This window comes from Mesoplodon densirostris, chromosome 12, assembly GCF_025265405.1.
Source record: "Mesoplodon densirostris isolate mMesDen1 chromosome 12, mMesDen1 primary haplotype, whole genome shotgun sequence".
Lineage (NCBI taxonomy): Eukaryota > Metazoa > Chordata > Mammalia > Artiodactyla > Ziphiidae > Mesoplodon > Mesoplodon densirostris.
This window is the reverse complement of record NC_082672.1, coordinates 14,082,577-14,092,956: the sequence shown is the minus strand read 5'-3', so window position 1 is coordinate 14,092,956 and position 10,380 is coordinate 14,082,577. Positions and strand designations below refer to the sequence as shown.

At 37.0% G+C, this 10,380-nt stretch overlaps 1 pseudogene; it reads left to right on the top strand.

Annotated features, from left to right (window-relative positions):
- Positions 1 to 3,567: 3,567 nt before the first annotated feature.
- Positions 3,568 to 7,046, top strand: LOC132499807 (mitotic checkpoint protein BUB3-like; annotated as a pseudogene).
- The last annotated feature ends 3,334 nt before the right edge of the window (positions 7,047 to 10,380 follow it).

Sequence of the window (10,380 nt, the reverse complement as noted above, 5' to 3'; positions counted from 1 at the left end):
AAATGAAAAAATTGATTAACAAATGTTTTGGGGAAAACTGGATGGCCGTAGAGAAAAATCTCTCACTTATCTTAAAATAAGTTCAAAATGAATACAAAACATAAAACATTAAAATAAAATAAAGGTATATCATAAAAATAGAAAAATATTTTTAAAATATATACTTAGAAATAACTTTTCTAAGTGAGTTTGGATGGTGAGAGATCAGATTTTTTTAACTCTGAAGGTTAATTTTTTTAATGAATAAATCTTACTATTTAAAATCTATATTTGAAACCAACTTTATGAGACTTAATTCATATGCAGTTAGATGCAGAGCATTTTAAGTGTTGAATTTGATCTATTTTGACATAGGTACACACCAATGTTACCATCACCATATTTAAGATACATAACACTTACATCATCACAAATGTTCTCTTCGACTCCTTTCCCAGTCAATCCTCATTTTCTACCTCCAGGTTGAAGCAAACATGGATGTACTTCCTATCATTATAGATTAGGTTTATTCATCCTGGAGTTCTGTACAAATGAAACCACACAATATGTGCTATTTTGTGTCTGGCTTCTTTCCCTCAAGATAAGTATTTGAAATTCATCCATGTTGTTGCATGTTTCAAGGATTCATTTTTTTAACGGACAAGTAATATTCCACCGAATGCATATATGATGACTTCTTTATTCGTTGGGGGCATTTCTTTCCCAGTTTTTGGCTATTCTGAATAAAATTTCTGTGAACATCTGTGTCCAAATCTTTGTATGGATCTATAGTAAGCTGAGGAATAGCCTCCAAAAAAATCAGGTCCTAATCCCTGGAACCCATCAATGTTACCTTTTATGGGAAAAGTGTTTACACAGATATGATTAAGCTAAACATTTTGAGATGGGGAGATTAGCCTGAATTATGCAGGTGGCTTCTAAATGCCATCAATAGTGTCCTTAGAAGACAGACAGAGGGAGATTAGACACACAGGGAAGAGAAGGTGATGTGAAGACAGAGCAGAGAGAGATTTGAAGACGCTGGCTGTGAATATTGGGGTAATGCTGTCACAAGCCAAGGAATGTCCTCAGCCACCAGCACATGGAAGGGACAAGGAACCGATTCTCCCTGAGAACTCCTGAAGGAAGAGCAGGGCTGCCAACACCTTGTGCTAAGATTTCGAACTTTTGGTCTCCTGATCTGTGGGAGAATACATTTCTGTTATAGCAAGCTACCCAATTTGTGGTAATTTTTTACAGCAGCCATAGGAACCTAACACAAGAACTACACTTTGAGTTTTCTTTTTTTTAAATTTTGATTTTTATCAGGTAAATACCTAGGAATATCAGTGCTAGATTGTGTAGTAAGTATAGGTTTAACTTGATAAGAAACCACTAAATTCTTTTCCAAAATGGCTGCGCCATTTTCAGTTTTCACTAGCAATAAATGAGTTTCATGTATTCCATATTCTCATCAACACTTCTTATTTTCTGTTTTCATTTGTTTGTTTAGTTTTAACCATTCTAGTAGGTATATAATGTTACCTCAATATAGTCTTAATTTGCATTTTTCTGATGACTAAAGATCAGAACAACTTTTATTGTGCTTATTGTCCATTTGTATAGTTTCTTTTGTGTAGTACTTTCTCAGATATTGTGCCCCTTTAAAAAAAACTGAATTGTCTTCTTGTGAAGATCTCAGTCATCATCTGATTGATGAGATGAGCTGGGATTTGAATTTATAGTCAGAGAGGGGAGGAGTGCAAATTTAAAGGTCTCACTGTACTCCACACAAAATAACCCAAAATCTCTGATCTCAGACAACTGTCACATTCTGCAAATGCTCAGGTAGAAAAGTCTGGTGGCCTACAACAAAGTAAGCATTAAGCAGGAGTTACAAGTAAAGGGCAGGAGCTAGAACCAGAAGTCGTAGAGACATAAAAGATGAAGTGGGTAGTATAAATTTAGCCAGGGTGAATAAACAAAGCAGGAGGAGAGAAAGAGAAGCAGATTGCCAGAGAAAGATGACTGGAGTGGGAAGACAGAGAAAGAGAGAATCTTCCCTGCTTTCCCCACAGTTACCTAGCTCTCTGGTTTCCAGCCTTTTCTGAGATTTATTTTGTGCTCCCGAGTTCCACTTGTAGTGGACAAGCATTTCATTTGCTGGTCTAGCACACCTGTCCATTTTTGCTTACTTAATTTTCTTAGGGAAACTATTCTTCCATTCGACACGATTTTATGGTAACTCTCAGCCACCATGTCCCACCTGTCCCTATGCTTACCACCCTGCTTATCAAAATGGAGAAAACGCCCCTCTTTCAATCAATATTCCACTAGGGCTTTTAGTTTCATTCCCTCTTTCCTTCTTAATGATCTTACTGTTTCACATACCCTTTCTCTCTCTGGTACTAACAATACTTCCATCTTAAATTGAGATCATTGGAAACAGACTCTGAAACAGTGATTTGTGTGAAAAATATAGACGGGGGCAGGGCAGTCTCAGGAAGAATATCTATAAATGAGCAAGGGAAGCAGGACTTGGCAGAAGGAAAATGAGTGGCTTTTCCAGTAGAGGTCTCAGCCAGTCCTGTGGAGATATAGCATGGTCCTTCAGAGTTGTCCCTAATTAAAGCAAAGCGCTGGACAGTGGTTAGGTTTAGAGTTAGGGTTAGAGTTGAGTGAGCTCTGAATGAGGCAATATGAAGGCATGCCCTATAAATGGGGTTTTCAGGGAGCTAGCTGCCAGTCAGGTCAAACTGTGATTCTTCTGTGAGCATGGGGCTTTCTCAGGAACTCTAAACTGACAAAGATTCTGTCCTTGCTGAAATTCTACTCAGGCTTCCCTCAACTCTCTTCTCAACTAGACTTTGACTTTTTTTTTTTTTTTTTTTTTTGCGGTACGCGGGCCTCTCACTCTTGTGGCCTCTCCCATTGTGGAGCACAGGCTCCGGACACGCAGGCTCAGCGGCCATGGCTTAGGGGCCCAGCCGCTCCACGACATGTGAGATCTTCCCGGGCCGGGGCTCGAACCCATGTCCCCTGCATCAGCAGGCGGACTCTCAACCACTGCGCCACCAGGGAAGCCCTATACTTTGACTTTTGAGCTTCCATTTTCATCTCTGCATTGTTCAAATTTAGCAAGAAACCTACTAAGTCAGTTTAGCCATATTCCTCCATTCTCCATATCTGATCACTCTTGGTATCTAATTGGGTTCCCCCTCCTCTACCATCCCCCAGGTGATGTCTGGTCACCCTGGCCTGCCTTTGGTAAGAATCTCGTTAGGTCAATTTAGCCAGAATCCCCTCTTCACTGTGATGTTTCCTCTTAGTAATTTTCCATCCACTGACCCCCACCTTTCTCCCTGACTGTAAATTGTGAATTTTCCTTATTGTATTCAGAATTGAGCCCAGTTCTCTATACTGAGGTCTCTTTTCCCTTATGTTCATAGTTTTTCTGAATAAAATCTGTTCTTACCACTTTAGCTCTGTTTCTTCTTTGACAAAACCTACTTTGACTCCTCCAGTGACTCTTAGGCTGTTGGTTTTCATCGGTACTGTGGTTGCAAGGCTGCTGATTTTCAAGCTACGATGGAACTGGCAAGAAGGAGCTGGGAACAGGCAAGTTAAAAATGCCACGTAGCTCCCTGTTCTTACCAAGACTGTGTTGGTTTTTTTGAATAAATTCCCCTTGGGTTGTTGCAAGTCTTTGGTTAATTTCCAGAGTACTGAAAAAGTTCATAATTTTGGCCAATGTCCTCATTGTTTTTATGCCGAAGAAAGTTTTCAGAGGTCCTCATTCCATCACTCCAGAAGTACTTCGGCTTATCTTGGAATTTAGACAATCGTGCTGTAAAAATCTACTGGCATAAAGTGCATAGGTTCTAAAAATTAGAAACAGAGATATACTGTAGTGATTCCCCCTGGCTCTGTTTTTCTTATGATATGATATAATAGGTGAGAGTTAACCATCCTTTGGGAGTAGCTGGCTGACTTTAATGGCATAGCCCTCCTCCACCATGAATCTCTTGTGAGTTAAAACAGAGTGTGGAATGCCTACTGTTGGCTAAAAGACTGCTACATCGTATCTCAGTTTCAGAATCTGGACCATTTTTCCAAGCCTTTCAGGCCTCCAAGTCTCCTGTTAATTCCACAGTTTCATTTAACCTATTTCTTCTGGACAAGTGTAGAATTTTATAGTCCAGATCCCTTCCCCAAAGGTCTTGGAGTGAAGAGATGCTCATGTGTGATAAACATCAAGATCAAAGGTGTTGCTTGAGATAATTTCAATCTCTGTTTTTGTTTTTTTTTAATTTATTTACTTTATTCATTGGTCTTTGGCAGTGTTGCTCAGGCTTTCTCTTGTTGCGGATTGCAGGGGCTACTCTTCGTTGCGGTGCACAGGTTTCTTGTTGCGGTGGCTTCTCTTGTGGTGGAGCACAGGCTCTGCACATGGGCTTCAGTAGTCGTGGCTCGCAGGCTTAGTTGCTCCGCGGCATGTGGGATCTACCCATGTCCCCTGCATTGGCAGGCAGATTCTTAACCACTACGCCACCAGGGAAGTCCCAATCTTTATGTTTAGACACTTCCATTCACCTCACTGGAGGGAAATACAGCCATAAGTGGTAGAAATAGGTGATGAGACTTGTGTGCAGGGACTTTTTGTCCTCGGCTCTACCTCTAAGTGTGTGATTTTCCATAGTTTTTTCCACACTGAAATTCTCATCAGAGGAGACACTTTAGTGACATTTCCCACATGCTTTGACTTTTTTTTGAGGAAAATGTTTCATTCTATTAGGTTAATTCCACCCCAAAGTATTTGCATAAGTGGTGTGGGTCTGGCCTTTGACGTTATCTTCCTGAATGTTCTCTGATTGCTCACTCAGGCGTATTGTAGACGCAGGGTCTGGTCTCATTGAATCTTGTGCTATCTTTACCAAATCAAATCTGTAAAGTTCACTTGCAATTTAACGTATTGTTTCTGAGTCATCTTGACATTTTGACTTCATAAGTGTAAACTGAAAACTGCATTTACTGGAAATTTGTTTTTAAAAATAAAACAACATAGGCCAGATCCCTGATCTACAGATGCATTATAAAATTAGGCAATGCTTATGAGATAATGCTTCTGAAAGAAATTTTTTAAAAGAAATTTATATGTGTTTTTAAAGCATATAAAAGTGTAAGACTGCATTCAGTAGGAATAGAAAATATACAAATAATAGTGTAAATTATTAGGATGGAATCTAGTTTTTTAAAAGGCGGGGGAGGGGTTCCCTGGTTGCCTAGTGGTTAGGATTCCGGGCTTTCACTGTCATGACCTGGGTTCAGTCCTAGATTGGGGAACTGGGATTCCACACATCATGCAGGGCGGCCAAAAATATAAAATAAAATAAAAGGGAGGCAGAGAGCATAGTCAAACGTTAAAAGGGTGACGATGTTTAGCATTGTTAAAAGAACTGACCGGGAAGTTTCTCTTTATTTCAAAGTTATAAATATTATAAATAAGTAAGATTTTTGACATAGCGAACCTGTATTTGAAAATCAGTGCATAATGGTTTTTATTAATAGAACCTTTGCATAATTCATAATAAATGACTCTAGTAATATTGAAAGTTGAAATTTTCTTGGAGGATAATTTTTATTAGTGACTTAAAGAGTCTAGAGTTATTTCTTGCTGCTGAATGGGATCACAATATGACCAATTCCATCACTTTATTTTTCTTAAGCATTTAGAAATACCCAGGCATGTTGTCATTTAGAGGTAAACAAAATGGCTAAGCAGGGGTGACGAGGAACTTCGAGTATGCTTACCTTATATATTCTAAGGTTAAGAATTTTGGGCAGTTATAAAAGGTTTTTTTTTTTTTTTTTTTTTTACGGGGGGAAGGATACCTGGGAAATTTAAATATAGACTAAGTATTAGGTGACATTAGGAGATTATTATAAATTTTGTCAGGTGTGAAAATGTCACTGTGATCATGTAGAAATAGATGTTTACTTTTCAGGGGTGCACACTAAAATATACAGAAGTGAGATATTGTAACATCTGAGGGAAGCGAAGAGGAGGTGGTGAAGATACTTCTGAGTGGAGCCCGATACGTTCGGCTCTAATGAGTTCAAGCTGAACCACCCACTGAGGATTATGTCTCCTTGGTGAAAATCAGCCCCAACACCTCCTAGTTCCTGCTGGTCTCCTCCTGATATGTGGCGGTGCATCTCTACCATGGGCTGGCCATTCAGCTCAAGTACCAGCACCCAGCGCTCTCTTGGATGTGCGTTCAATGGTCCGACACATGCCTGGAGTGGGGGATCAAACCCTAGACTGAAAACACATGATTCCAACACTGATCAGGGAGATCTGGCTGGAACCCATGATGCCCCTACTAGATGTGTTGAATACTGTCCAGAAGTGAATGTTGTAGTTACTGGGCCTTGGGATCAGACAGTTAAATTGCAGCATCCCAGAACTCCTTGTAATGCTGGGACCTTCTGTCTGTGAGTAACACCCTCTCTGTCTGGAGATCAGCTGATTGTGTACAAGGTGGGCAGTAAAGTGTTAATGTGGGAATTACAGAACATGGGTTACATGCAGCAGTGTCGGGTGTCCAACTTGAAGTACCAGGCTCGCTGCCTTTGAACATTTTCAAACAAGCAGTTATGTATTAAGCTCAGTTGAAGGCCAAGTGGCAGTTGAGTACTTGCTCCCAAGCCCTGAGGTACAGAAGAAGCATGTCTTCAAGTGTCAAAGAAAATAATATTGAGCAGATTTATCCTACCAATGCCATTTCTTTTAACAACATCTATGGTACATTTGCTATGGGTGGTTCTGATGGATTTGTAAATATTTGGGGTCCAGTTAACCAGAAGCGATGGTGCTGGTTCTGTAGATACCCCACCAGCATCACATCACTTGTCTTCAGTAATGATGGGACTACACTTGCAATAGCATCATTATATATGTATAAAACGGATGACATGGGACACCCTGAAGATGGCATCTTCTCATTTGCCAAGTGACAGATGCAGAAAAAAAAAACAAAGTCCACCTAATCATCTCCTGCAAGTAGTTTCTCTATGGAAAGCTTTTCTGCTTCCTACAAATCATAAGATTTGTCGGAAGCAGAATCATTACCCCCTGGATGTGTTAGAGCCATTGTTGTTACATTTACTATGGATTTCTCTGTTTTCTATCTTACGAAAACCTTGTCTGTGTGTCTTTTCATACTGACTTTGTGTAGAATGAGGGTTCTTTGTGTCTTTTGTATTTGCTATTTACTCTAAAATAATTTGACAGAAGAAAACTAAAAGAAGCAAATATGGCAAAATTTTAAAATCTAGGAGATGGATACATAAAGGAGTGTTCATGATACCATTTTCTCAACTCTTCTATATATTTGAAAGTTTCAATAATAATTTTTAAAATGTTTTGTAGCTGAAAAAATGTTTTGGCAACTGAGATTTTGCAACATGTGTATTAGCAAAATTTTTATTACCTTTTCTGTTTTTTTTTCTAAATTTTCTAAAGCCTTATAATACTTTAAAATATAAATCAGACTCAAATATTTGATTATTTGCTTGCTTTGAAAGAAATTGAATATAAAGGGATATAACAGTTCATCTAAAAACTGTTTTTCATCTTTTTCTTTATTCTATCTTTTTTCCTCCTTCTTTGCAATGTGATACAATTTCTATAAAAGGTTTCTAAACGAGATAACATAAATAAGAAGTAAACAGTAAAGTCAGGGTCACGAAGAAGTAAAGTAGAGCCAGTAATGAGACTAGTGCTCAAAAAAGAGAGTCTTAACATCCTAAATGTTTACCAGCAAAGGGTCACAGGTTTGGTTCTTAGCTTTCTAGCTATAAATTTAAAAACAGGAATATGAACAGTTATATCATTCAGAGTGTTCATAAAATAAAGGCACATTATTCACCCAGGAGAAGCACAAAAATTTCTTATTTGAAGTTTATCCTAAATAGGATCTGTGTGATATAATGTACAAAGCCCTAAACAATATGCTTAGGGTAACTACAGCAAGGAGTTTTTTGGGGGTGTATCTTAATGTAGGCAGTTGTCATTATGACAAAAAAATAATCACTGAAAATAAACCTATCGGGGCAAATACCATGGTATCATCCAGGTAAGCAGCAACTCAGAGGTCTTGAGAGATTTTTGGAGTAGCTTGAACAAACCTTCTTAACCAGTTTCAAGAACCCAAAGGGAATTGCTAGATAAACATTAAAAGAGTTTTAGGGAGCCTGTAAGTTGTGTATGTTAGTGGGCATGAATGGACATGAACACATTTTTCTGAGGACAGGTCTTTTAGCTTTTATAAGAAGGATCTTTGCTTCAGAAAAGATTGAGAACCACTAATTTATAGAAATAAAGAGGCTACACATCCATTAGGGATATCTTTTTCTTGAGCTTTTCAAAAATATATATGATCATGAGTTTTGAGATTGTTCTCTCTGCCTGCTTCTCAGAATGAAAAAATTCTTCATGTCCTCTAAAAAAGGAAAACATATATCCCATGAGTCAGCTCACCAGAGCAGGCTGGACCACCTATAAAAGCTGAGGCACTGATTTAGGACTGATTGGTAGAGAAACCTGCTTCATATATGCTTGGAGGAAGGGCCAGTGTGTATTTTCAGGCAAGATGAAGGTTTTTATAAAAAATAATTTTGTGTATACTCCAAATGAAATGAAAAAAAGTTCATGTACTGCATTGATAAGTTTAACATGAATATTTTTAAAGCTGGTGTAATCAGAAGTTATCTTAAACATTACAAAATAAAAGTTGAATAAGTCACCCATAGACAGTCTGGCTTTGAGTGATGCAATTTCCTGGAACAATGTACTAACATAAATTGCTTTGTAAAATGTATTCCTCTGTAACTGAATGAGATACCTTGCCGAATGGTATTTTAGCTGTAAATAAATTAAAAGTTTTCTTTCTGGAAGTAACGAGTCAGGCCAGAAGTTTCTTGAGGTCTTGGCTAGATCATAAGTATAAAAATTTACTATGCATCTTGTGTGTGTGAGTACAAATTAATATTTCATATATTTTTTTATATTAAGAAAATATATATTGACTATATATATAAGTATATTATATTTACATATATAACCTTAATATATTTTTCTTAATATATAAATTATATACTATATGAAATCTTAATTTATACATACATATGTATATATACATACATGTGTATATATATTCTTAATATATAAACTATACAAAATATGTCTATGTATTTATATATCTATATCTATATATCTATATCTGTATCCCAAAGAGATTGAATAACTTGCTTAAGGTTTTACACTGTATGTAAATGGTGCAGTGGGATTCAAACCAAGGCAGTATATCTCCAGAGTGTACACTTTGGCCATTAAGCTAGACCCTCCATGTGCAATAATATGGTCATGCTATTTTCTTATAAAAGAAACAGCCTTTCCACTGTTTGTGTCTGGTCTAGGAGCCATGCATCTATTGCACTCAAAATGCTATTCAATTATTAAAGAACAAGTTAATATGAAAGGAGTATCTATCCCTATTATTTTCACCTGGAAACAACTAACTGCTCTGTCAAGAGCATTTGTATAGTGAACATTTTATTTAAGGTTTCACAGCTGAGAGAAGTCTAGAGCAGCTAATACAATAGCTGGATGTCTCCTTTTAGGCAGCTACTCTTTGAGTGTAGGAAGTATTGTTTCATTTGTATGAATTGAGTGTCCATTAAAATGGTTTATTCTTCATTCTTTCAAATTTCTCCAGCCAGCTTTATGACTGTTTATACCAGAATTAACACAATAATTCTACTCTAGGGGTTTATCCCAATGAAATTACTTAGGGAGAGCAAAAAAGCTATATTCATGAAGATATCCAGTATGTCTTTATTTGTAAGAGAATATAAGAAAATATTGGAAAGAAAACACCCCAGAGACCTTATATTAAGGGGGATAAAGACAGCTATATCAACACAATGCAATATTATAAAAATATTATGTATAATTATAAAAATTTGTAAAATCATGGAAAACGTCTGGCTAAGCATCAAGAAAGGATAGCAAAATACTAATTTATAAACATATACTTAACAACCGTTATAATTCCAACAACTAAAATTATATACTTGTAAAAAGAAACGTGAAAGAAATGGAAATAGTCATACTGTGTTGGAATTATAAACATTTGTCATTTTTTCCTTAATCTTGTGGGTTTTATTTCATAAATATTTCAAAAATTCCTTGACAACTTCCTGCATTTTCATTAGAGTTTTTCAGGATTTCATTAGACATTAATGGACTTCCTCCCTTTTAAATACTGTCTCCTCCACTCATTAGTGGACAGGATTGTGCCAATTAATTAACTTCTCTAGAATGAATTATTTCTTCCC